We start from the raw sequence: 24264 nt of genomic DNA, 5'->3' as shown, positions 1-24264 counted from the left end.
CAGCGGGCCCCTCGCTGAGCGGTCCATGCCCCAGGCTGCTCTGGCCTCACTGGGAGAACACTTCGGGAAGACCTAGGAATGCCCACAAGCCGCCCCAGACCCACACTTACGGGAAATGCATCCCCCCTCCAGAGTTTGGCCTAAGCAGACAGGTCAGAGGGGGCTGCCCAAAGCTGGCCTTCGATGCACGCATACTGGCTGGAGCCCGCGGATGAGCACTGACCGGCTCCTAGGCCCCAACAAGCAGGGGAGAGTGGGCTGGAAGACCCACAGGAACACAGAGCCAGAGGAAGACCAACGAGGGCTGCGGCGTAGCTAAACGTTGCTCCTAGCCATCCCTCCCCTCCCTCCCAGAACTCAGGACAGATATACTTAATAAACATTGGTTGAGGGGGCAGCTAGGTGGCTCAGAGGATTGAGAGCCAGGACTAGAGATAGAGAGCCAGCCTGGGTTCAAATCTAGCTTCAGACAGTTCCTAGCTGTGGGACCCTGGGCAAGTCACTTAACCCCCATTGCCTAGCCCTTACTGCTATTCCAATACACAGTATTGATTCTAAGATGGAAGGTGAGGGCTTAAAAATAAATAAATAATAGAATAAAATAAAAATAAACTTTTTTGAATGAATAGCTAAAAAACTGACCTGTGTTTATTATATATTTATATTTATATATACTTCAGGTCTAGGAGGGTTTTACAGACATTTCATATTTCATCCTTATAAGAACCATCTTATGTTAATGGCAGAACCATAGGGCACTAGACCTCTAGTGAGGAAGATCTGAGGTCAAACGCAGTCTCAGATACTTATTAGCTGGGTCACCCTAGACAAATCATTTAACTCTTTTGGCCTCAGTTTCCTCATCTGTAAAATGATCTAGAGCAGGAAAAAGCAAACCATTCCAGTATCTCTGCCAAGAAAACCCCCAAAGAGGTTGCTGAACAAAATGCACCTTCCTGGGCAAATTTAAATGTCACTGAACCTAAAAAAGGTATTTCTGAAGATTCTAAAATCAGTCTTCTGCTGAGCTGTGTGTCCCTACACGATTTCCTTTTTGACAAGGCCTGGGGGTGAAGACCTCTAGTGCCAGGCACAGTGCCCGGAAAGGGCCACAGGGTTGTTCTTGGGGGTTCCCTGAGGAGCGGCTGACTAAACCAGCTGCAGAGCACATTAAAGGGAGCCAGGCTGCTTTCATCCTAGAGCCCAGCCAGTTAACTGTCTGTCTAATCAGGAGCCAAATAAGAAGCCCCTGGCCCCAGGATAATCTCCCCTACTAAACCTCTACTTCTTTTCTACCTTGGAAAGAGAGGAAGCAATTAATTCCACTACCTGGCCCCCCACCCACCCACACATATCCTTAGGCACAAACTGTGACCCTCAGAGAATTAGACAAAAGGATCATCTGAAAACAACCCCTTTTAAATATTAACAACAATTCTTTTTAAATATTAGAAACAAATGCTTTTTGTCATTATCATCCAGGCAAAATAAAGTCAGTTACATCCATTCTTAGTGGAGATATTAGGTTATTTGTACCCTCTCCATTATGCATGTCTATCCAGGGGATTGCCAGGCTACAAAGTGGCAGAGCTGGAAGGCAGCTTGGAGATCCTCTGGCAGAGGTCTAGCACAACCTGGGCTCCTAACGCCTCCATCAGCCCCAAAGCGGGCTCCTTCTCTTAGCTCCCTACTCGTCCTTTGGGCCTCCACGCCTTCGCTGGCGCCATCTGACCCATGTCTGGGCCTGGCGGGGCTTCCCTGCCTCTTCTCCCCAATCCTGCCATTTCTCATCCCTTTAGGACCAGACTTTCCCAGACTTCCACCGCAAAGGTTAATGGGACAAGTTCAAAGCAATCATGGGTAATAATGGCAATCCCAAGGCAGCCAAGAAGCGTGCTCAGAGCAGCTAAGAAGCCGACCCACTAGAACCACCAAAAGGGTGATAGAGGACACGTGGAGGCGGGGGCAGGACCGGGCACTGCCAAGGCTCAATCTGCAATGGAAAAAGGGAGCGCGGTCCAGGCCAACAGCATTAACCAATTTGTCAAGTTACAGGTAAAAAAATTCAAGGAAAAAAGACAAACTACACTTCCGAGAAGGTCAACAGGACCTTGCCGTGAGTCACTCCACTGGCTAAGAGCACAGCCTTTTCCAAGCTTCCCTCACCTGTAAAGGGCTGAGGGGTCAGCGCTGACAATGAATTAATAAGTGTTTTGGAGGATGTTCCTCTCTACTTCCAAGGCCATGTCTATACCTTATAATGGACCTTCTGGGAAAAGTTATTGTTATTATAATAAGTTATAATAACATTAATTTACAATAATAAATTTATGTCATATATTTCTATCATATAATGAATTTATTATAATAAAATTCTAATATTATTGTATTGCAATAACTTGGCCAAATTTCAAGAAAGCACTTCGGGAAGATGGGAGATGGCTTCCAAGAAGCTCAGAATTAAAGAGTTCACAAACTATTCTTGATTCAAGTACCTTCCTGGGCTTAATAATACCTTTGCCACAAAGGGAATTGCTTTCCACTTTTCACTGATGAAGGAGGCATGATTTTGAAAGAAAGTTAGGGGAAAGACCAGAAGGGAAATAAAATCAGGCTGTTCCCTCCAAAAAATTGGGGTTCTAGGAGGAACTCACCAATGGGAGAAGGGGAACAGGCCTTACAAGGAGATATTCCACAGTGATCAGACAATAAGAGTGTAGGATGTTCCAGGGAGAGGAAATTCCAGGAGTTCCCAGGAAAGAAGTCTCACAGAAGAGGGTTGATTTGGAAGTCCAGAAGGTCAGAAACAGGACCAGGAGGGGAATGAAGGCAGGCCAGTCTGATCCATTCACAAAAAAGGAGGAAAAATTAAATTTTGCTTTTGCTATGTAAAATACTAATTGTCGTATTTGTGACAACTAGCTTCAATGAGCAATTAGCATATTCCAGTAATGTTCATATTGTGTCACAGTATCTAATGTTTTAAACTTAAAATACTAAAATCTTATTTGAAATCATCTGTTGCTCATACGGAATGTATTCACGGCTTTAAAAACTGCAGGAGCCATTTATTACCAACATACCTGGTGTGCCATGGCCTTCATGACAGGGGGCCAGAGTAAAAAGCAGCGTAACTAGAACACAGGTAAGAGGCAGTTTTTAACTGGCCTCAAGTATAGAGAAATGCTCCCCGTCTGTACTTTCAAGCACCGGCTAAGCAGTGGATGCTGTGGACACCAAGTCCCAAGTTGCTGGCCTTCCATTAACCCTTTAGATCTATTGGATACAATAGATGCATACCATCAGATATATTTAAAGAGACAATGGGGCAGTTAGGTGGCTCAGTGGACAGTTAGGTCTGGAGATGAGATGGCTTGGATTCAAATCTGAACTCAAGACACTTTCTAGCTGCAAGGCCCTGGCAAGTCACTTAACACTAATTGCCTAGCCCCTGTTGCTCTTCTGTGTTAGAACTAATTCAAAGCAGGCAAGGAAGGGGGGGAATGAAGAATCTCTAGTATTTGTTACTGAAGAAACAAATATTTCCTCTTATTAAGTGACTAATTTTATACAAAGAAGGGAAATAAAATATTGAGGTGGGCCCGATAACACTTTAAAATGTCCCTTGAAGTGCCTATGTTGAAAAAATTCTACATAATTTCAAAATCCAAATTTTTATCTTTATGTCAAATATTTATGGTGGTATATTTTAATAAAGACCTACTTAAAAAACAGGAACTTTTCCAGCAAAAGAACGAGGTGTTTCCAAATGTAATATCCCATTTACTGTACGAATGCTTTTATAAATCTAAAAAAATTGGAATAAATGCTGGTCTTCTCTCCCCGGCCCACCTACTAAGCTAAGGTTTAATGGCTTGCTCCAGGTCATACCTTGTGTCTAAGGCTCTGGGTGGCTCCAGTCTCCACGTTCCCAGCCCCATTTCTGATCACGGTGCCCCCAGTCACTGATTAAAAATAGATCCAAGGGGGCAGCTGGGGAGCTCAGTGGATTGAGAGTCAGGCCTAGAGATGGGAGGTCCTGGGTTCAAATCTGGCCTTAGACACTTCCCAGCTGTGTGACCCTGGGCAAGTCACTTGACCCCCATTGCTCACCCTTACCACTCTTCCACTGAGGAGGAGCCAATACACAGAAGTTAAGGGTTTAAAAAAAAATAGAACAAAGCTTCATTGTAAAACCAAGTCTATAGGACTGTTGTGCATTAATTAAATCAGATCACACGTTCTTAAAACTTACTGACAAACCAGATGGCCGGATCCATCACAAATGTGTCAGTTAAAGCTTTCAATTGATTTCCTTTTTGAACATGCCCAGACCAGAGGCAGGCCTAAAAGTCACAGAATCACGAAGCGCCCAGTCCGTGGCCTGCCTGGAGGAGACAAATGGTGGGTGCAGAGAGAGGCAGAGCGGGGCCTGATGGAGGCAGGCGTGGAGGGGCAGCCCAGGACAAAGACCAGCCCGGACAATGGTGGAGTCCATAGTTAACCCTGGGCGGAACAGGAAGGGCTGACACTCATTAAGGCTAGAAAGGCGGCCCAGGCAGCACTCTTCTCATTAGGGGAAGCTACAGGGAATCCAATGAAAAGGCCGCTGGCGCCCCGAGGGGAGGGGAGCCCGGAAAGGCCCAGCCCGGCCCGCTTCTGGCCCGCTTCTGACACGGACCAGCTCTCCAACAATGGACGAGGCACCCCAAGGCACAGGGACCCATTTACTGGTCTGCTTCTGCCGAGGGAAGCCACATACTCATTAAAAGCTTCTCCAACCACCCACCAACGATTATACTTCACTTATGAGATGATACAAAAGAAATCCAACAAATACGACTGAAAATTCTTTAACTCCAAAAATATACTTCTCCTGGAAGCTTTAAAAAAAAAAAGGATTTGGGGGTATATTCGCTTGCTCTCTTTGCCAATTTAGTAGTACAATAGTATAGCATATATGTGTGTATGTCTAGCAAAATATTTTCACATCATTCTCTCTGTTCAACTCATCTCCAAATCACACTTGCTTGTCAGAACCATAGGAAACCTTCAGAAAACCAGGGTTCACCAATCTAGAAAAAATACACCCAAAGTTTTCATTCAGAAATATCTGTACGAGGTGGCCAAAAAAAAAAAAAGGAAACTGAGGAGATATCCATCAATTGGGGAATGAACAAGCTGTATGATTGTGATGGAATACTATTGTTCTATAGGAAACGAGGAAGATAGTTTACTAACACCTGGGAAAATGTGTATGAACTGATTCAAAGTGATGTGAGCAAAACCAGGAGATGTATGTGTGCAGCAATATTTTAACAACCATCAACTGTGAAAGACAATACAATGATACGGAACAACTTTAAAGGACTGAGGCTATCCACTTCCAGAAAGAAGTGATGGATTCAATTTTCAGATTGCAGCATATTTTTTTCCTTTTTCTTGTTCCTACTCACCCACCCCACAACATGGCTAATGTAGAGAAATGTTTTGTTAACTGTTTATGTATAATGGATATTGTATTTTTCACCTTCTCAATGGGTGGCTGAAGGGACTGCAAGAGAATCTGAAACTGAACATTTTTTAAAAATCAGAAAAAATAAAAAATAAAGTTTTCATTTGGTCTCATAAGTTAGCTGTTTTCTTAGTATTGTCTTTAACCCAAAGTCCCATTTCCATTACTCTGAACCAAAGGTGAGTCAAATGGAATTTAACTGGGAAAACTTCTAGGAGAGAAGCACATAAAAGTCATTCATTTACCAACCAAAGAAAAAATAGATTTCAGTCCCCTTCTTTCACCAAACTAAGATTTTATTTACAGTGACACATTATCCGTTATGTCAAAAACAAAACTGCTCAATTTCAAGATTGCTGGTGTTTTAAAAAATTCAAGAATGTATTTCCTCTTCCATGCCCAAGTCCCAAACTCCTTATTCTAACACTTGAATAGCTCAGGTTTAGAGCATTCTAGGCTCACCTCAGGTATCCTGCATTACAAATGAATCAGTCCAGAGAGGAAGCAACTCACCAGGGTCATCTAGTGAGTGTCAATGCTTCATTCAGGCTTCTGCTGGCCATTATTATAATATTATTTTATTATTATTCTATTATCTTTATCTTGAACCAGAAATTCCTTCTAGCTAAACTTAGATTCTTCCCAAAATTAGCTGTTAATTGATGAGTTTTAACCTTTTGTAAGTTGCTTTAACCAGGATATGCCTTGATCCTCTTCACCTTTCCCAATTCTAGATATTTCTTACGGTATAGCCAGTTCTCACTATAGATAAGTGGACCTCTGCATAAAGAGATTTTTATGGAATGCAAATTTTCCCCTGGCGGTGAGGAAGGAGGGAGGCAGGAATGGGGCCATGCGCCTGCGGAGGGAGGAGGCTGGTACATGACTCAAAGGTCTGCTCTGACCAGAGACAGAGAACTGGGAGCAGAAGGAGGAACGCAGGGCCAGGGCCAGCCACATGGAGGTCTGGCCAGAACCTAGAGGCAGAACACATGGGGATGAGGGAAAGCCAGATCCAGACAAGAGAGCACCAGCAACGTGTAGGGCCAGGAATAGGCACAGGGTACCTGAGCTCAGAATGGCAAAAGACAATTCAGCAGCCGAGCATGTAGGTGGTCTCTGTGCCTCTGTTACTGTTTGCACTTGGAGATGTTTTAAGGGTTTTTTGGGGAGAGAAGAGGGTTGGGAGAACCCAGAGAGCACAGAGCCAAGGAACAAGAGCAAAGAGTACAGCATTGTACCATCAACGCGGATTTTTCTTTTCTGGAATTCAGAATTCTTTCTGTGAAGACAAATGTGCATAAGGTGAATTTATGGAAATCGAGAACTTTCAGCACAAATTAGCCTTGAACTAGATCTCTAGTCTCCACTGGCGTTTCCCTTTTATTTAGCAGGAGAGAGCCCCTGTACAGTATACCACTGGTTATCAATAATCATACACTTTGCACCTTTGCTAGGCTCGATCTGTGATCTCAGCCATGTGGGGCATTTCCTTTCTGGTGTCACCTGCACCCTCTCCACATCTCACCCTGGGGAATTTTCAGAGCACCTAAGAGTTGGAAGGGATCTCATGGAGCAGTGTACTCTACTTTGTGGCTCATTCTTAAAATTTAGTGAAGATATTCAGCACTGCCTACAGTCTGGAAAAAAGGCTAGACTGTGACCCTGGCCAAGTCACTTAACCTGGCTGCCTACTTCCTGCTGCTCTTCTGTCTTAGAATTGATACTAAGACAGAAGTTTCAGAAAAGAAAATGGGTTTGACTAGTTTGGGGTTTGGGTTCCCTTCCAATTTCCTGGTTTAATATGAGGTTTTAGTATGAATGTCTTATTCAGAGCACAATGGAAAATAAAAAAAGGTACAACTGCTTAAAACTTTTCATAAATACTGAATTTCCGTTTTGTAATATTGTTGAGGCTAACACAAATTCTGGTTTAAAAAAGGAGAAATTAATACTCAATGCTTCAAGTGAGGACTAGTTCCCCAGACAAAAAGAGAATTTACTCATCTCTAGATGGGACTAAGAATTCTAGCTCTTATTATTACCTTTTCTTTCCAAATTTACAGATGGCTAGGAATAGGCACTATTAGATAATGTATCTTTAAACCTTCCTTGAAATTCAGCTTAAGTATACAAAGTTCCATCCAAAGGAATGGGAAAAATCCAGTGAAAATAGCAACACGCTGAATTAAATAACATTTACTAGGATGTGATGCAAGGAGCATTAGCCCCAGCTTTTTGAGCTAGAAAATGAAGTTGGATCATTAAATTTGCAGAGATCGGCACAGCAAAAGAGGCTGCATCTTTTCAAAGAACTGTAAAAGATCTGAAGAGTACTGCAAAAGCAGTTGGGAAGATTATAGATTAGGCTTAGGGGTTAAGTATGCACAAAAATCCTGAGGGGCGAATCACTTAACCCCAACTGCCCAACCCTTACTGTTCTTCTGCATTGGAACCAATATTACGTACTGACTCTAAGGTGAGGGTTATTTTTAAAAAAGAAACAAAAGAAAGTGAACAAATACATAAAATATCAATACTCAGTAGGAAAAAAAACAATATAACTAAACAGAAACAATAATAAAGAATGAACAGTAGGCAGCATGTGAGTATATTTTCTTAAACCCCTACTTTCTGTCTTCAATTCTATGACAGAAGGGCAAGGGCTAGGCAAACAAGGTTAACTGACATTTGAACCCAGGTTCTCCTGACTCCAGGACTCTAGCTGTGCTAACATTAGTATTTTTAAAGCTGCAGTTTCTCAAAACTAACATGATTATGGGGCTCAAAATACAAAGCCTCAACCAATAAGCAGGAGACCTATGCGATCTGATTAAACAATTCATACAGTGAATTAAATTGTTATATTGTTTTCTAATAGGCTGTTTTTTCAAAATATTAATACTAAGGAAAATATTCAATTCAGTAACATAAATTTCATTAAAGTCTGTCCAAAATGTCCATCACTAACCCTAATTTCAATACCCAAGGATTGAAACGATGTCAACCAATCAGAAGACAACAGATGACAATGTGCATCCTAGGGTGGGCTTTGGAGTCCAGAACTCTGGAGGTCTGAGCCCCTCACTCCCTGAGAGGTCAATCAAGGTCCAAGAAGCGCCTTAATGTTTTTGCTCACCAGCTAACTTTGGCGATACAAGTACTGGGATTCCTATCCCACATATCAGAAAACAGACTCATCAAGTGACTTACAGGTGTTAATCCAAAACAAAAAGTTGAAGAAATTTAAATTCTAGAAATGACTAGACCATCAACAGTCAGAGGAATCAGCTGCTTTAGAACCATAGGCCACAAGACTATTTGTAGAAGGTAATCTCCAATTTACCAAAGCTTATGTCCCCCAAATTTATTACAGACTTTGTTACACAGGACTTGGAAAGCATTTCCCCACAGAAATAACATTCAAAATTCATAGGGTCTTATAAACCCCCAAATGGAAGTAAACTAACCTTCCAAATCCTTCAAGGAGCCTTAGTTTTCTTAAGTGTTGGGACTTGGTAATGCTTTTAAAATGGCTTCTATACCTTGAAACTGTGAGGGATTCTAAGTAAAAAGAAATGAATAATTTTGTTTTACTTCAATGTCAACTATTCTGCCATTTCATAATCTAACAAAATTTTTAACACGTTAAATTTGAAGTCAGAATTTTAGAATTGGGATTCATTTGCTATCCAGCTCTATTTGTAACAAGAATTTTAAAATCAACAGGTAAATTTTAATTAGCTAACTTTAATTGTCTAACTAAAAACCCTATTGTAAAACTAAGCACCAAGATCATGAGCAAACCAAGTTATATATAATACATTTTCGTTTCCTAAATTAGTAGTTTCTTTGGATGTGTATATTTCCAGTCTTTCATGAAAATGGACTTTTTTCCCCCCAAGAAAAAAAAACTTTTTTCAAGATTCCAAAATTTCTATTAACTGTCTGCCACCAGGAGGAGCTAGGAAAACCAAAACTAGAAGGCAAATGTAAGAATTAACACACGGCTCACCTACATTATTTACATATGTTGGACAAGGGTACAAGAAAAGTATCTATTTAATAGGTAGAAAAAAAGCAAATAAGACTTATGAAAAAGAATAAATTTATTTTTGACACAGGCCAGGGGACCAGTGGTCTCATCAATGTGGGTTCTCCTCCAACAACCACCCACACCTTCCCTTTCCTCCTGTGATTCCTATAGAGGGGTCACCCAAGGTGGAGACTCCTCAGGGCCATCTCTTAACACTGCTCAAAACTAGTGTTCTGTTACGCAGTTACATCATTTCTCCTGTGAAAATAGTTATCCATAATGTGCAGTAGCTTACTCAAGGCCACTATTCACATAAGGTGAATCTCAACTTTAATTTTTTTGAAGAACACGATACTTATGAATGATAATCAATTACTATGTCTCCATATGAACACTGTAGTTTTAAAACTTAATCTTTTTTTTTCCAGGAAAAGTTGAGGTCACTAAAGGAACTTTGCAATTTTCCAAAAGCAAGTCTGAGGACTTCCTCCTCTTCGATTCAGGGTCCATTTCAACGTCCATGCTAAGTGTCTCTCCATGCAGGTTTCTAAAAGAACTCATGAGATCTTCACAGCATCTTGTGACAGAGGACCCTTATTTATGATCTCCATTTTTGGATAAGGAAACCAGATCAGAAGAGTTAAGCAACTAGTCTAGGATCAAATAGTAAGTATTAGAAGCAGAATTCCAACTCGAGTGTCTTGGGACTCCAAGGGAAAGCTCCTTCCATAGTTTCACAATGACCAAAAAGAACCTGAGAATTTGAAAAGGAAAATAGTGTCCAATTTTAAAACAAAAAAGAAAGGAAAAAAGATTACCACTAGGCTGCTTAGCTTCAATAGCTGTAGGAACACAGTAAATCATTCACAACAATATAAAAGCATAAAGAAAGAGATGTATAAATATAAAATATCAAAACTTATAAAAAGAAATGAGAAGCTAGTTTTTTGTGAAGTGCAAACAAAGCCAGACCAGTTTAATTTATACTACAGACCATCATACCATGTTATTCCATTTTAATTCTTATGATTCTATTCTGAATATTATTGTCCTTAAGTGAAGATTACCTGGCCCCAACTAGACTTTGTTAGGAAAGAGGCAGTGAAGCACAACTGAAAGAATGCTAGCTGTGCAGGCCAAGGTCCGGGCTTCATATCCCATGAGCTTGGGCACTTCCCTTCCTGGGCCTCAGTTTTCTCACCTGTAAAATAAAGAGGCTGGACTAGGGGGCTTTGGAGGAGCCTTCCAGCTCCAAATCTGGGATCCTAAAAGAGCAAATGGTCTAAAGAAAGCCAGGATGTGGCAGCAGTTTCCCTGCATCCTCTTCCTCTCCCCATGCCAACTAACACTCTCATCCTGGTCACCCCACTCCGAGCCATCCTTCCACCTCTCTCCTCCCGTTAGATCATCTAGCCCATTTTCTTCACGCTCATCTCCTATGCCCTCCTCAATCTCTTCAAGCTTGGTCTTAATTCCCTACTACTCTAGTCACTGCTCTTTCAAAGGTCACTGAGGACCTCAATGATCAAAACCTCCTTTTCTCCATCTTCATTCTCTCTCTTTCCTTTCTCTTTGACCATCTCAGCCCACCTGGCCTGGAGTCAGGAAGACTCATCTTGAGTTCAAATTTAGCCTCAGGCAATAATTACTAGCTATGCGACCCTGGGCCTGTCACTTCACCCTGTTTCCCTCAGTTTCCTCATCTGTCCAATGAACTGGGGAAGGAAATGGCAAATGACACCAGTATCTTTGCCATGAAAACCCCAAATGGGCTCATGAAATCAGACACAACTGAATGACTGAACAAACTGCCTCATGCTCTCAGCTCCTTTGGGAAGAGCCCCCCTCTGTCCTACCATTCTGGTGCCCCTCTAAGCACTCCCACAGCCTTCTGAGCAGTTAGGCCTTCCCGAAGACGCTCTCTGACCTTCTCTCTGCATTCTCTCCTTTATCCACTAACTTGCAGATTCAACTCTCCTCTCCAGAGAGGCAATAACAATCTCCATCTCCATTAGCTTCCCAACTAAATCCCATCTTCTACAGGAAGCTTTCCCCAAACCCTCGTCATTCTGGTGCCTTCTCTTCCTCAAGGACTCCCATTTATCCTTTATATCGCTTCCTTCCTGTGGAGCACCTAGTGGCGCTGCCTCCCCCAGGATATTTAAGTTTCTCTATGGCAAGGGCTGCTTTTTGTATCCCCAGTGCTTGGCACAATGTCTGGCACACGGTAGGTGTCTGAGCAATGTTTATTCATTGATTGAACTTTTTTCTTTTTTTAAATGCTTACCTGCCACCTTGGAATCAATACTATGTATTGGTTCTAAGGCAGAAGAATGAGAAAGGCTAGGCCAGTGATGGGCAAACTTTTTAAAGAAGGGCCAAAGGAAAGGAAATGCTCTTCTGTCAGTCTGTTTCTAAGGCAACTCTTTCGACATTTCATTGCATTGTATCCTACTCATTGTATTCGTCAGATTAGGAATAATATCTAGCAGCTGGATAGACCGTTACAGGGGGCTGCACTGGCCCTCGGGCAATAGTTTGTCCATCACTGGGCTAGGCAATGGGGGTTATGTGACTTGCCTGAGGTCACACAGCTAGGAAGTATCTGGGACCAAATTTGAACCCAGGACCTCCCACCTCTAGGCCTAGCTCTTAATCCACTTCCAGCTATCCCCTGAATTCTTTCTTGAATGCCCAATTCCCATTGCAAACCACCTACTGTATTATTTTCATCCCAGGAGCACCTCAAATTTAATTTAACTGATCATTTTCCCCTGATCCTCTTTCTGACTCTCCTATCATCACCATTCTTGATAGCCACTAATGTTTACAAACTAGTTGTCATATTCCCCACATACCAGGTCCTATCAACTCTTAATTCCATGAAGTCTTCCCTGATTTTCCTAGTTGGAAATGATTTTTTCTTTGCTTCTTCTGTTTCTAGCACTTTATATTTAATCCTCTTATGAATTTATATACATCTAGATATGTGTCTGTATATATCTCTCGACTAGACTGTAAGGACCTTAAAAGGTAGAGGCCGCATTAATTTTTTATTTTCCCAAGTATCTGGTGGGTGCTTATTAATGTTCACTGAATGAAATGGTGGTATGTTTGAGAAAGTATTACTTTATGAAGTGGCTAATACACATTGAATGGATTACTTCAAAAAGGAGTAAAGACTGAAAATACAGTCAAGAAAGGTTTATTCATGGATATATATTCATGATCCTTCTTTTGCTGTTTTTTAGGTATAGTCAGAAAAAAATCTCTCTCTCTCTGAACCACTAATAGGGCTCCATTTATAAAGCTTTATGAATAAAGGTTGGCACAGTGGACAGAGCCATCCTTGGAGTCAAGAAGACACTGGCTGGCTGTGTGCCCACGGGCAAGTCAAGGTCTCTCAGGGCCCCAGACCACTCTCTCAACTCTTTAACAAGTTAAAAGTGCTCTCAATTTTATAATTAAATTCAACACACATGTATTTATTGAATTTATTATTTACTGAAAATCTACTATTATTTATCTATTGAACACCTACTACGTGCAAGGAAGTATGCTAAACATTAAAGACACAAACATAAAACCAACCTTCTCTCTCTAGGGATTATATTCTACTAAAGAGAGACAAATACACAGAAATGTGTGTAGAATTTTTCATGGTCTCAATAAATTGGGAACAAAAGAAGAGTCTACCAACTAGGGAATGGCTGAACAAACTAGGGCCTAATCAGCTCTCACATGGTCAATTATCCTGCCAATGGCTTCCAGAACTACATATCCATCTCCAGTCTCTCTACTAACCTCCAGCAGTACCACATCACCAATTGCCATTTAAAGGCATTTAAAGGCATCTCAAACCCAACAGGTTCAAAGCTGAACTCATTATCTTCCCTCCAACTTCCTTTTTTCTATAAGGTCTTCCCCATCCTTCCAGTCTCTGAGGAGTCACACTCAAAACCTCAAAAAAACCAAACTACACCCACCCCATATAGTCAATCAGGTGCCAGATCTTGTCATTTATAGGCTTTAGGATTTTACACATATAAATTACTTCTTGAGTCTCAGTTTGAATTAGATGATCTCACAAATCCACAATTCCGTGATTAAAGTAAAAGCTTTACCACAAAGTGCCATGGGGATGTTGAGTGACCAAAGGTTGATAAGTTACTAACTGGACAACTGACACAGAGATTTTCCTTTCATATATTTTCCTTAAAATAAATAACAATTGCTTATTTCCTTTAATTTAATTCCTCAAAAATAATTAAATAATACTACCTTTCTAGAAAAATGAGAAAGAAAATATGAATTTTAATAAAATGTCAACCATAAAAATATGGCAGTAGATGAGCTCCAAACTAACAGATACGTTGTCAGTAAGTCTCATGCTTAACCCACGCCCACTAGAACAGAGGTATAATTTTTTTAAAGGTTAGCTACTCTATCAAGAATCTTTAAAAAAAATAAGAACCATAAACCAGCTTCTGTAATTACTATAATTCAATTGAAAACAAAGCATATGATGGTTGTTTGTGTGAAAATAGACACACACACACACACACACTTCTTTCCAAATAACAAATATTGCATTAGAAGGCATTGTTCTGTTCTTGCAAAGTTCAATGATGCCACCAACTTCAATGAGGATATTTAAGTAGGATAGGCTGTAGAACTGGATTTGGGAAGCATTAGAATTTTATTGTTGACACTGAATGACTCATTCCAGCTCTAGGGAGTTCTATTGATATTCTAAATGGGTATCTGCATCCTAGTACTAATTTTTATTGAGCAGACTCAAACTCATAGGACCTCTGAAATCTCTTTCTCATTCATCCATTCCTCTCTACATGAAGTAAATTTGACTACTGCTCTCTAGTCATCTTGTGTATAGGCTGTTCCAAAAGAGATATTAAAGCTCCAGGAGGGCAGGAAATGTGTCTTATCTAAAACTGTTATGTTATTTTTTTTTATTTTAAATTTTATTTCCTCCAATACCAGAGAATATTCAATGTCAATGTTCTTGGGCATAGAACCAACCCAACTTCTATCCAAACTTCCTCCTCCTTCCTTCTCTCTTCTATGACATCTTTCCTACCCTCTAAAGGCCTCAGAGGTCCTCCTAACACATATCATTTCTAGTTTGTACCATACAATTTTTCCATATATTATATATGATCAGCTACTTGAAATCTCTAGGAAATGGATCTCTTTATTAAAGTGTTCCGGGTAACTGTTAACCGTCATGAGGAACAATTTTTATTTTAACTATTTTGGAAGGACATAGATGAAGAGTCTGCCTGTGTCAGGAATTACACTAAGTCTTTTACTGCGAACTGCTAAAATAATACAGCCAACATAATTCTTCAGATTTTGTTTTTCCAAAGGGTAATTACTTTTATACTGGACTCTCAGGGAGTTGGTGCCCAAGAAAGCAAAGGAGTAGTAAGAGGGTATCTAGCTGTCTTTAATGTACACAAATCCCCAACCTAGAAGAACATCATCTGATGTGAGAGCCAAGGCATCACCACCAGGGACATCTGAGGGATGGAGAGTATGGCAAATGGAGCAGCACAATTTAAGGAGAGGGAGGAAGTAGAATGTTCGTGAAGAGGACGGCCAAGGCCTGTCATGTCATTCAGGGATCAGCTGGAGGAACTGACTGTTTCTATCCCAGAGAGAAGGCCTGGAGAGATATTGTAGCCAACTTCTGGTATCTGAAGGCCCAGCATGGGGAGAAAAGAGCAGACTACTTCAGTTTGGACCTAAAGAACAGAACTAGGTGCAAGGGGTGGATATTGCAAAGAGTCCACTTGAGACTAGAAGCCAGGAAAGAACTTTGTGGCAGTGAGAGCTGCCTATGTTACAGTGGGGATTGATTCTTTCATATGTGGGCTGAACTGGATTGCCACCTAGGTCCTTTCAAACTCCCAGATTCTGTGAGAATTTAGTCTTTTCTTGAAGACTCTGGGTTGCACTTTTAGTCACTATTTAAGAAACAAAACTATAAATACCGTGCACAATCCTCCCAGCCTAGTGAGAAATAGCAATCTGCACCAAAACTAAATGACCCAGGGCAGCTGGGTAGCTCAGTGGAGTGAGAGTCAGGCCTAGAGACAGGAGGTCCTAGGTTCAAACCCAGCCTCAGCCACTTCCAGCTGTGTGACCCTGGGCAAGTCACTTGACCCCCATTGCCCACCCTTACCACTCTTCCACCTATGAGAAAAAATACACTAAAGTACAAGGGTTTAAAAAAAAAAGAATAAAGCAGATAATTTACATTTAAAAAAAAAACAAAACTAAATGACTCACACTGCTAGGATGTTGGCATTCTAGTATCTCTCACTTGCCTCAGTGTCAGCTGATGATATTCAACCATTCCTGCAAACCTGCCTACTCCATGTTTCATCTGACCATCTTCCCAAGACTCTGGCCCAGAGTCCTGCTGCTCTGGCCATCCCTTCAGGGCCAGGGTTCTCCTGCCTCCATATCTGAGCTCCAATACTAAGCACAGGGCAATTACCCAATAAATGTTTTTCATCATTCATTCATATTATAAGTTCTCTACCTTATTCCAATCTGCTGGGCATACCTAACCATAGCACCATTTTTGTGAGAGTTGTGGGTAAATGAAGAATAAAGGGAGGATGAGGGGCTTTCCTATGAGCAAATTTCACCAGTTTTAGTATGACTTGGTTACTTCTATTGTCTGCTGAGAATCTCATTTCCCTTTCTGATTTTTGGCTAAGTTCCAGGCAGATGAGACTGCCATATTGATGAGTGGCAAATGGGTGAAGTCTGTTATTTCACAGTATAAAAAGTAGGCTCCTTGAGAAAGGAAATTATGTGTTCTTTATCAACTCCTTGTGGGGAAACAATGCTGAGTGCGAGGAGCACCTCAAGAAATTACTGATTAAGCAGAACCCTTTTCGACTCATTTTAAAAAACAAAAAGATGGCTACAGAGGATAATCTCTTAACAAAAATTAAAGAAATGGCATGGGTGGTCCTTTGGAAGCTAAGACTTTCTTGAAGAACTCAAACTCCATTTTAATAACTAAGTCCAGTAAAAAAAAAAAAATTATTCTCCAAACAGTGTCAACCTGTAAATGCTAGGGAAACCAAAAAGAATTTGCCAGCATATTAACTAGCTTAGAAAGAATGTCCCCCAAATCTGAAATGGTAGCACTTTCTCATGGCATTTTTTCTGGGCTTTTCCTACAAAAGCAATATAAATATGGGCTTTGATTACACAGACACTTGGTATAGTTAGTTATTAAGGTATTCTTTGACACTTTAATCTATCCTGATTTCACCATATGGAAATAACATCTAATAATCTAGATGGCAACCCATTCAACGCTACCCATCTTGGGCAACTTGTGTCCACGTCAGCTCATAAATCATCTACAGCAGATCTAAACAACAGGCTGAGGGCAGAGGGGGAACTCGGGCCCCTGCCTGAAAACCAATGGCACTCACAGTGGATCCCTCCAACTCATGACGTGATCATGTCTTCTTTTTTTCCTTCAAATCACACCCAGTATTGTCTTGGATGACATCCTTTCTGCTGCTCTAAGGAGTAAACAGCACTATCTGGGCATTATGCACCCTAAATCCAAAACCCCCCCCATTTGGTCCAACAAGGTGCAAGACTAGCTAGGTACACCATCCAGTGCACCACCAACCCATGTACAGAGCTTTCTCTCTGCCAGCCTTCCCCTCATCCCATAACGAAGTCATCAGTGAAAACATTCCACTTCAATAAATGTTCTTTTATGTATCTTCTTTATACTGCTAGAACCTTGTTGAGGGCCAGGCACTGGTGTGAAATAAATATTGATCCCCCAGCACCAAGCACATTGGATAATTAATCGGGGTGTTTACTATCATAAGAAATTCCTCATAAAATCTAAGATTAGGCTCAATTTTCTAAAAACTCTTCATGTTAACACACTTACACGGCAAAAACTGGAGTGGGATTTTTACCAGTGTCTTCATGTAGCTGTTTACAGAACACGAAGTATACACACTAATGTTCAAAAATGGGACTTTAAGCATTGAATTACTCTCATTTCCTTCTAATATACCAAAGTAAAAAGATTAGTTGATATGATACAAACTTCTAAAAGATGGGGGTATTAAGTATAGAGGGAATGCTTAACCAGGAGAGAATGATCTATCAGGACATCTCAGAACCATGGAATTTTAACAATGGAAGGAAGCTTACAGTAAATCTTTACCTAACAGTTTACCAAACCTGTTTGCTGGGGCCCTTCTATCTTCTCTAAGGTTTGCAGTGAAGCCGAGTGCTTTACCCTCCCTAAAATCTCCAAAGAAAAGTTCTCCCTTCATAAAAAAGGAGAGTATCCATTCTGATGCCAAAGTATATAATATATATGGTTTAAAAAAAAAAAAAAGGAACACTAGATTTGGACGCTGAGGACCCCAGGTCCAATGGCCAGCTCTTCTCTTTACTAGCTCTGTGACTTGGGCCTGGATTCCTCTTTAAAAACAAACAAATAAGAATGAGAAGGGTTAGGTAACTGGAGCTAAGTGACTTGCTTGGGGTCACACAGCTAGGAAGTGTCTGAGGTCAAATTTGAACCCAGATCTTCCCAACTCCAGGTCTGGAGCTCAATCCACCTAGCTTTCTCATCAGTTTCCTCTTTATAAGCAACAATGGAGTAGGCGATCCCTAAGGTCTCTGGACAAGCTCCTATTGCTGTGATCCTGATGTGGTGACTTAACATTTGATAATTAGTCAACTGAACACAAAGCCTCTGTGCTGCATGTGACAGGTGTGTGAGTGCGGTCCTCCAAGAGGACAGAATCGGAGCCATCCTTATTACCTCCTCATCCCGGACACTCTTGGCCATACCTTCCCAGAATTCCTCCATGAAGTCCACCCACTATGGCCAGGCCTAGCTTCCCACTCCTCCTTTTCTGTTTTCTCAGACCCACTTCTCTGAGCCTTCCTGAAGGCTAAGAGGCCACTGCCTGCCAGCAGAGACGAGCTTTTGACTCAGGCCCACCCCGCTTCACTGAGGACTAAGGGAACTGTGACAAGGAGAAACTGGCAGTCATTCTAAGTACAGGGGAGTTCCTTGGGTGGCCCAAGCCAGGCTCCTACTGCTACCCCCTGAGGGAGCAGCTCTCTGGGCTCCCTCTCCAAATGCACATTCAATTCAACAAGCGTGTCTTGAAGTCCTAACTTTGTGCTGGGCACAGCTCCTGCCCTCCCTAAGCTCGTGCTCCACTGGAAGGACACAAGGTATACATATACAAGCTTCCTGGGGGCTTACACAAGCCCAAAGTGCCCGCCTAAGGAAACTACAGCTTCTCAGCGGTGGGAATGAGGAAGATGCTCGTGCCTCACACGGGAGATGCATGGGAGACAGGAGGGAGCAGGCTGGGGAACAGCTAGAAGGGGAATATTATGAAATGCCTGGAAAGGCAGGTGGGAGGGGCAGTTAAATACCACACTAAAGAGCATTTTATCCCCAAAGCAGGAGAGGCGCTGAAGACTTTTTTAAGCAGGAACATATCATAGTCAGAATGATGTCTTAGGAATATTAAAATCTGTCAAATGTGCGCAGGAGAGATTTGAGAGGAAACAACTAGAAGCAGGGAGACACGAAGAGCTGGGCCAATCTTGTGGAGGATGTGGATCTCATTTAGGAGGCTTGGTGAGCACTTGGATCTTGATATCATCAGCCCAAGTCACCTGCAAACAAGACCAGCTGGAGGCCCTCCTACTGTCTACAGGGAGTCCCTCCCTTCTTTGAACTTGGTGACATATATACCCCCAAAGCACTGGCAAGCACCTTTGGTGAGGACAAGTCTGATGCTTGATATTTCTAACCCATTGGCCAAAGTTTTTTCAGTTGTTCTCTCTTTCAAGGTATCAGATATGATCAATGGTGATACAAATGGGGCAGCTGGGTTGCACAGTGGACAGAGAACCAGGCCTGGAATCTGGTGGACCTGGATTCAAATCTGACCTCACACACTTCCTAGCTGGGCAAGTCACAACCCTAATTGCCTGGTCCTTGCTTCTCTTCAATCTTAGAATTGATACTAAGACAGAAAGTATTAATGGTTTAAAGAAATAAAAACAATATGAGTGACAAATGTAATTAAAAATAAAGCAATGAAGATGTTTTCAGTTTTTTAAACTATGTAATATTCATGAAGTAAAAATATACCTTAATATAATTTTTATATTAAGTTCCCAAATGATCAGCAACTATTTGAAAGTAAGAGATCCCTAAAACTACTCCAATTTAGACAGGAAAAAAGGGGGGGGGGACACTCTTCATGTTTAATAGAAAATTTTTACAAGCCAGCAACGGGCCCATTAAGCAAGTTACTTAAACACACTGGAAATACAGATGTGCTGCTGAAGCTGAGCTAAACTCTTGAGGCTCCTTTGGTAATGTCAATTAGAAGGCAAGATTTAAACATCTTCTATGTATCCACTATTACTACTTGATAACAAAGAAAATGCTATACTGGAGGGGGGGGGGGAATCATTCAGTGAACAGAGAATTCAATACAAAACACATAGAAGTAGCATTTCATCATCACTTTCACCAGCAACTAGTTTGTGGTTCTATTCAATGTTTACTTTGTTTTTCTGATAATACTTACCCTGCTCAGTTACAAAAGGGATGGGTAGAGAAAAAACAGTTGCAAGTAGGCAAAATAAGGGAGCCTAGAGGGAGACAAGAGCCTTGTTTCTAAATGCTATCAACTGTCCACAGCAAGGGAGCATTAATATTTCAAAACTAAAATATCATTGCAATAAACATTGATGAAAAACAAGGCATACAGCAAGAATGATTTTTTTCCTATGAGCTCTCAAGCTGGAGCACAAAGAAAATGAAAATTCCTTTTTTCTAGTTCTTTCAAGTATATATTTTTAAAGTTAATTGTTCTAACAAAGCTCAGGATACTGAATCTTTCCTGAACACAGCTTGTTTCATTCAACTGCAAGATGCATATTTCAAGCTGGATTGTTTAAAATACCTGACTCTCAATCTCAGCATTAGGTTTGGTTGTAAGGAAAAGAATAAATTAAAATTTTTACTAAAAGCTTAATTGTTCCATTTAGTAATAGGCAATTTAAGAAATTAGCATGTCTTTAACTTTGATGATCCATCAACCAGGAGGGAAAAAAAAGTGTTCTAGTCTACTCACAAACTACCACCTTTCAATACATACATTACCCTGAACATTAACATGTCCTAATCTGTCATATGAGTACAGACCTTTAATTTGGGGAAAGGGAGGGAGGAAAAGGAAAACTGTAAAATGTAAGAGAAAAGGAAATTCTTATGTTGAGAAAAATCAACTAGATCACCCAGCCCAAAAGACAAGGGTTTTTGTTGGGTTTTTTTGACTAGGTTTTGGAAAGATTCACTTTTTAAAAGCAACAAACATAATGTAACCATTTTCATACTAATGTCAAAGACATATTGGCCTCTTTACTTCAAACATATGTGTGTGTATTTTTTTTTTAATGGCCTAGCCTTTCCACCCACACTGAGGAAAACAAGACATTTTCACTTTTATCTCATGAAATATTCTGGAATTTCAAGGGTCAGGCAGGATGGTTTTAAAATGTAGGTCCTTCTGGCCTAAGGCACCCATTTGACAAGTTAATGGCAAAGCTTTAGTCCGCCAGGCATTTAATCAAAACCCTTTCTAAAAGAGGAAAAAGATTCTTCACATAGTAGGTAGGAAAGCTTCTTCCACAATTTCGCTCATATTTTCTTTCTATCTTTTGGCAAAATCAGGTCTGCTTATTTTGTAATATGCAAATGTTACAATCACAAAGAGATGATTTCAAAAAGAAAAGCAGTACCCCAGTTCAAAAGCATATTAAGAACCCCTTAAATAAGCACAGCACAAAACCGGCTCCAATTTACCTTTTAGATCCTTAAAAATGCCTTTTAAAAAAAAAAACCACCACCACTCAATTTAATCTGAACTCCAGTTTTCCAGGTTTTATCCAACCAAAAAGAATAAAAGGCTTTTAACATTCTATTTAAATTTTTCTCCTACCTGAAGGGCCCCAGCATTTCCTCATTAAATGAAGCAATTTTGCTGTCAGTAAGAGACTAGGCTGCCTTCAGAAATATCTGAGCCTCAATACAGGCACCTGGTAAAAGCATATGAATAAAGTGGCGACTGGGCAAAGCTGAAGGCATTTTTCCTAGGGGAACCAGAAGAGGCACATGGCTGATTGAGGCCAAGGGGTTATCAGCCGTTTCTTTCTTCAAGAAGAGCTCAGCTCCATGTGACATTAGAGACCTCAGAAAGGAAGGGGTGGGAGGAAGAGAGAAGAGTTCACAGCACTTTGGGGTCAGTACAAGTACAAGCATCCTGTCCTCATTAGCCAACCTGGGGGCAAAAATCCTGCTCATCCACAAGGAGTGGGTGAAAACAGGAATAGGAAGGAGGAAAAGTCCAGATCAGAACCAGCGTGGCAGTATATGAGAGGGCATATCCGAGAGTGAGGCAAACCACTTTAAAAAATAAATAAATAAATAAAAGTAACTAGGGCAGAGACCTGGCTGTCCTGGCGGCCAATTGCTCTCTCTTCCTCTGCACGCTTTCTTAGGCAGCCCAAAGGACTCCCTTTTGCCTTTTGCCAGGAAACAGGGCAGGGTGAGGGTGCACGGAAGGGAGCTCGCTGGTTGCCCTCATCTTTGTCTGGGTTCTCCCTCCTCCTTCCCCGCCCTCGCCTGTCTCCAAGGAGCTGGAAACGCACTCCCTCTCCCTCCTACGGCGCCCAGGGAGCTCTCTCCGGTCTCCAGGGGCCGGCCCTGCCACTTCCTTTCTTCCCTTCGCCTCTGGCTCAGCCCTGCCACCCCCATCCCAGGACCTGGCTGCGCCGCAGCTGCCGCCACCGCCTCCTCCGGGAGGCCAACGTTAGCGGTCTCCAGGGACTCTCCGGCTCTTCCTCCACCTCCTAGCGTGGGGATACCTCCCACGTCCCCGTGGGGGCGGGGAGGGAGGAAGAAGAGAAAAAGGAGGCAGCGGCCGAAGGAGTATGGGAAAGGCAAGGAAAGAAAGGACCTTAGGGATCAGCTAGTCGAATGCCTTCTTTTATAAAAGAGGAAACTGAGGCCAAGGGAATAGAAGTGAAGGAGGGAAGACGGGACGGGGTGGAAAATAAGAAGGAAAGAGCCTGGAAAGGGAAGAATACAGGAAAAGGAAACCAGGAGAGGAAAGAAAAGCAAAGGGATAAGATAGGAAAGGGATAGGATAAAGTAAGGGAAGAGCTAGGGGAAGGATAGGGGAAATGATAAGTAAAGGGGAAAGAGACAAGAGAGGGAGGGGGAGGCAAAGGGAAGCGACAGGGAAGGAAACGGAAAGAGACAAGGAAAAGAGAAAAGACAAGAAAGGGAGGGAGGAGAAGGGAAAGGAAAGGGAAAGGATTAAGTAAGAGAAGGGAAAGAGACAAGGAAAGGAAAAGAGACAAGGGGAGGGGAAAGGAAAGGGACAGGACTAAGGAAGGGAAAGAGAAAAAGAAAAGAGGGAGGGGGAGGGGAAGGAAGGGAAAGGGACAGCTAAGTAAGAGAAGGGAAATTGACAAGAGGAAAGGGAAAGAGAAAGGGTTATGGGAGAGGGAAGGAAATGGACAGAGAAAAGGAATGGGAAAGAGACAAGAGGGAAGGGGGAGGGGAAAGGAAGGGGAAAGAACACGACTAAGTGAGAGAAGGGAAAAGAAAGAGACGGGGAAAGAGACTAGGGAGGAGGGGGAAGGGGCAGGAAAGGCCAGGCAGTGGGAGAGGAAAAGAGACAGGACGGTGAGGAAAAGAAAGGAAAAGGCGCAGTGGTGGAAGGCTCGGCCGGACAGACTGCCGACCAGCAGCAAGCCCCGGAGCCCCCGCCCCCGCCCCCCGGAAATGCTGGGGTGGTTGCCCGGTGGGGCGGGCCCGGGAGCGGGTGCGGGTCCTCCCCCGAGCGGCGGCGGCGAACAAAAAGAGCCGAGTCCCCCGGGCCTGCGGTCCCCACCCTGGGCGCTGTCTCCCCAGCTTCGGCCAGGACCACTTACCAGCCGAGCCCGGACGCGGGGAAGAAGAGCAGAGGCGAGAAGCCCCAGCAGCGGTCCGGCGGGCGGGCGGGCGGGCGCGGGCCCCGGAGTCACGCCGAGCGAAGCCCCCGGCCCAACATGGCCCCAGAGCGGCCGAGCTCGGCCGGGCGCTGGCGGACAACGGCTAGGGCGGCGTGCTGCGCTCGGGCCCCGGGCGGGCGCAGGTCCTGCGGCTCCTGCAGGCGGCGGAGCGTCGTCAGCTCCGGGCTGCGCTCCGGCCCCGCGTCGTGGGCCGCGTTCGCACTGCGCCGACGGACGGACGGACGCCTCCGCCTGCTCCCCCCCGCCCGGCGCGAGGGCGGGGAGTAGGGGGGAGGGGGAGGGGGAGCAGGAAAACGAACCAACCAGCGGCCGCGGCCCCGGGAGCCCGAGCGGGAGCCGCCGCCGCCCCCGCCGCGACCAGCGCGACCCCTAGCGGCCGCGGCCTCGCAGCAGGAGCGAGGGGCGGGGCGGTCTCCAGGGAGATGCGGAGCGCCCCGCCCCCCAGCGCTGCATCTGCCCATCGCACTGGGGAGAGAAATCTGGAGTCCGGGCTGGGGACGGCGGCGGTAGCAGCAGCGAGCACTGCCCCCACCCCACTCCAAACCGAGACCCGGAGCTCCTGGCC

At 43.0% G+C, this 24264-nt stretch overlaps 1 protein-coding gene across 1 annotated transcript in view; it reads right to left on the bottom strand.

The window, feature by feature from the left end:
• The window catches only part of CDK17 (cyclin dependent kinase 17), a 143211-nt gene extending 119520 nt beyond the window's left edge, over positions 1-23691 (bottom strand). Inside the window, exon 1 of the mRNA XM_044678329.1 lies at positions 23619-23691. The gene's annotated coding sequence lies outside the window, so the exon portion shown is untranslated. The remainder of the gene's footprint in view (positions 1-23618) is intronic.
• Positions 23692-24264: the final 573 nt, after the last annotated feature.

Source organism: Gracilinanus agilis, chromosome 5 (genome assembly GCF_016433145.1).
Source record: "Gracilinanus agilis isolate LMUSP501 chromosome 5, AgileGrace, whole genome shotgun sequence".
NCBI classification, from domain to species: domain Eukaryota; kingdom Metazoa; phylum Chordata; class Mammalia; order Didelphimorphia; family Didelphidae; genus Gracilinanus; species Gracilinanus agilis.
The sequence above is the reverse complement of the archived record's forward strand: the minus strand, read 5'-3'. Positions and strand labels throughout refer to the sequence as shown.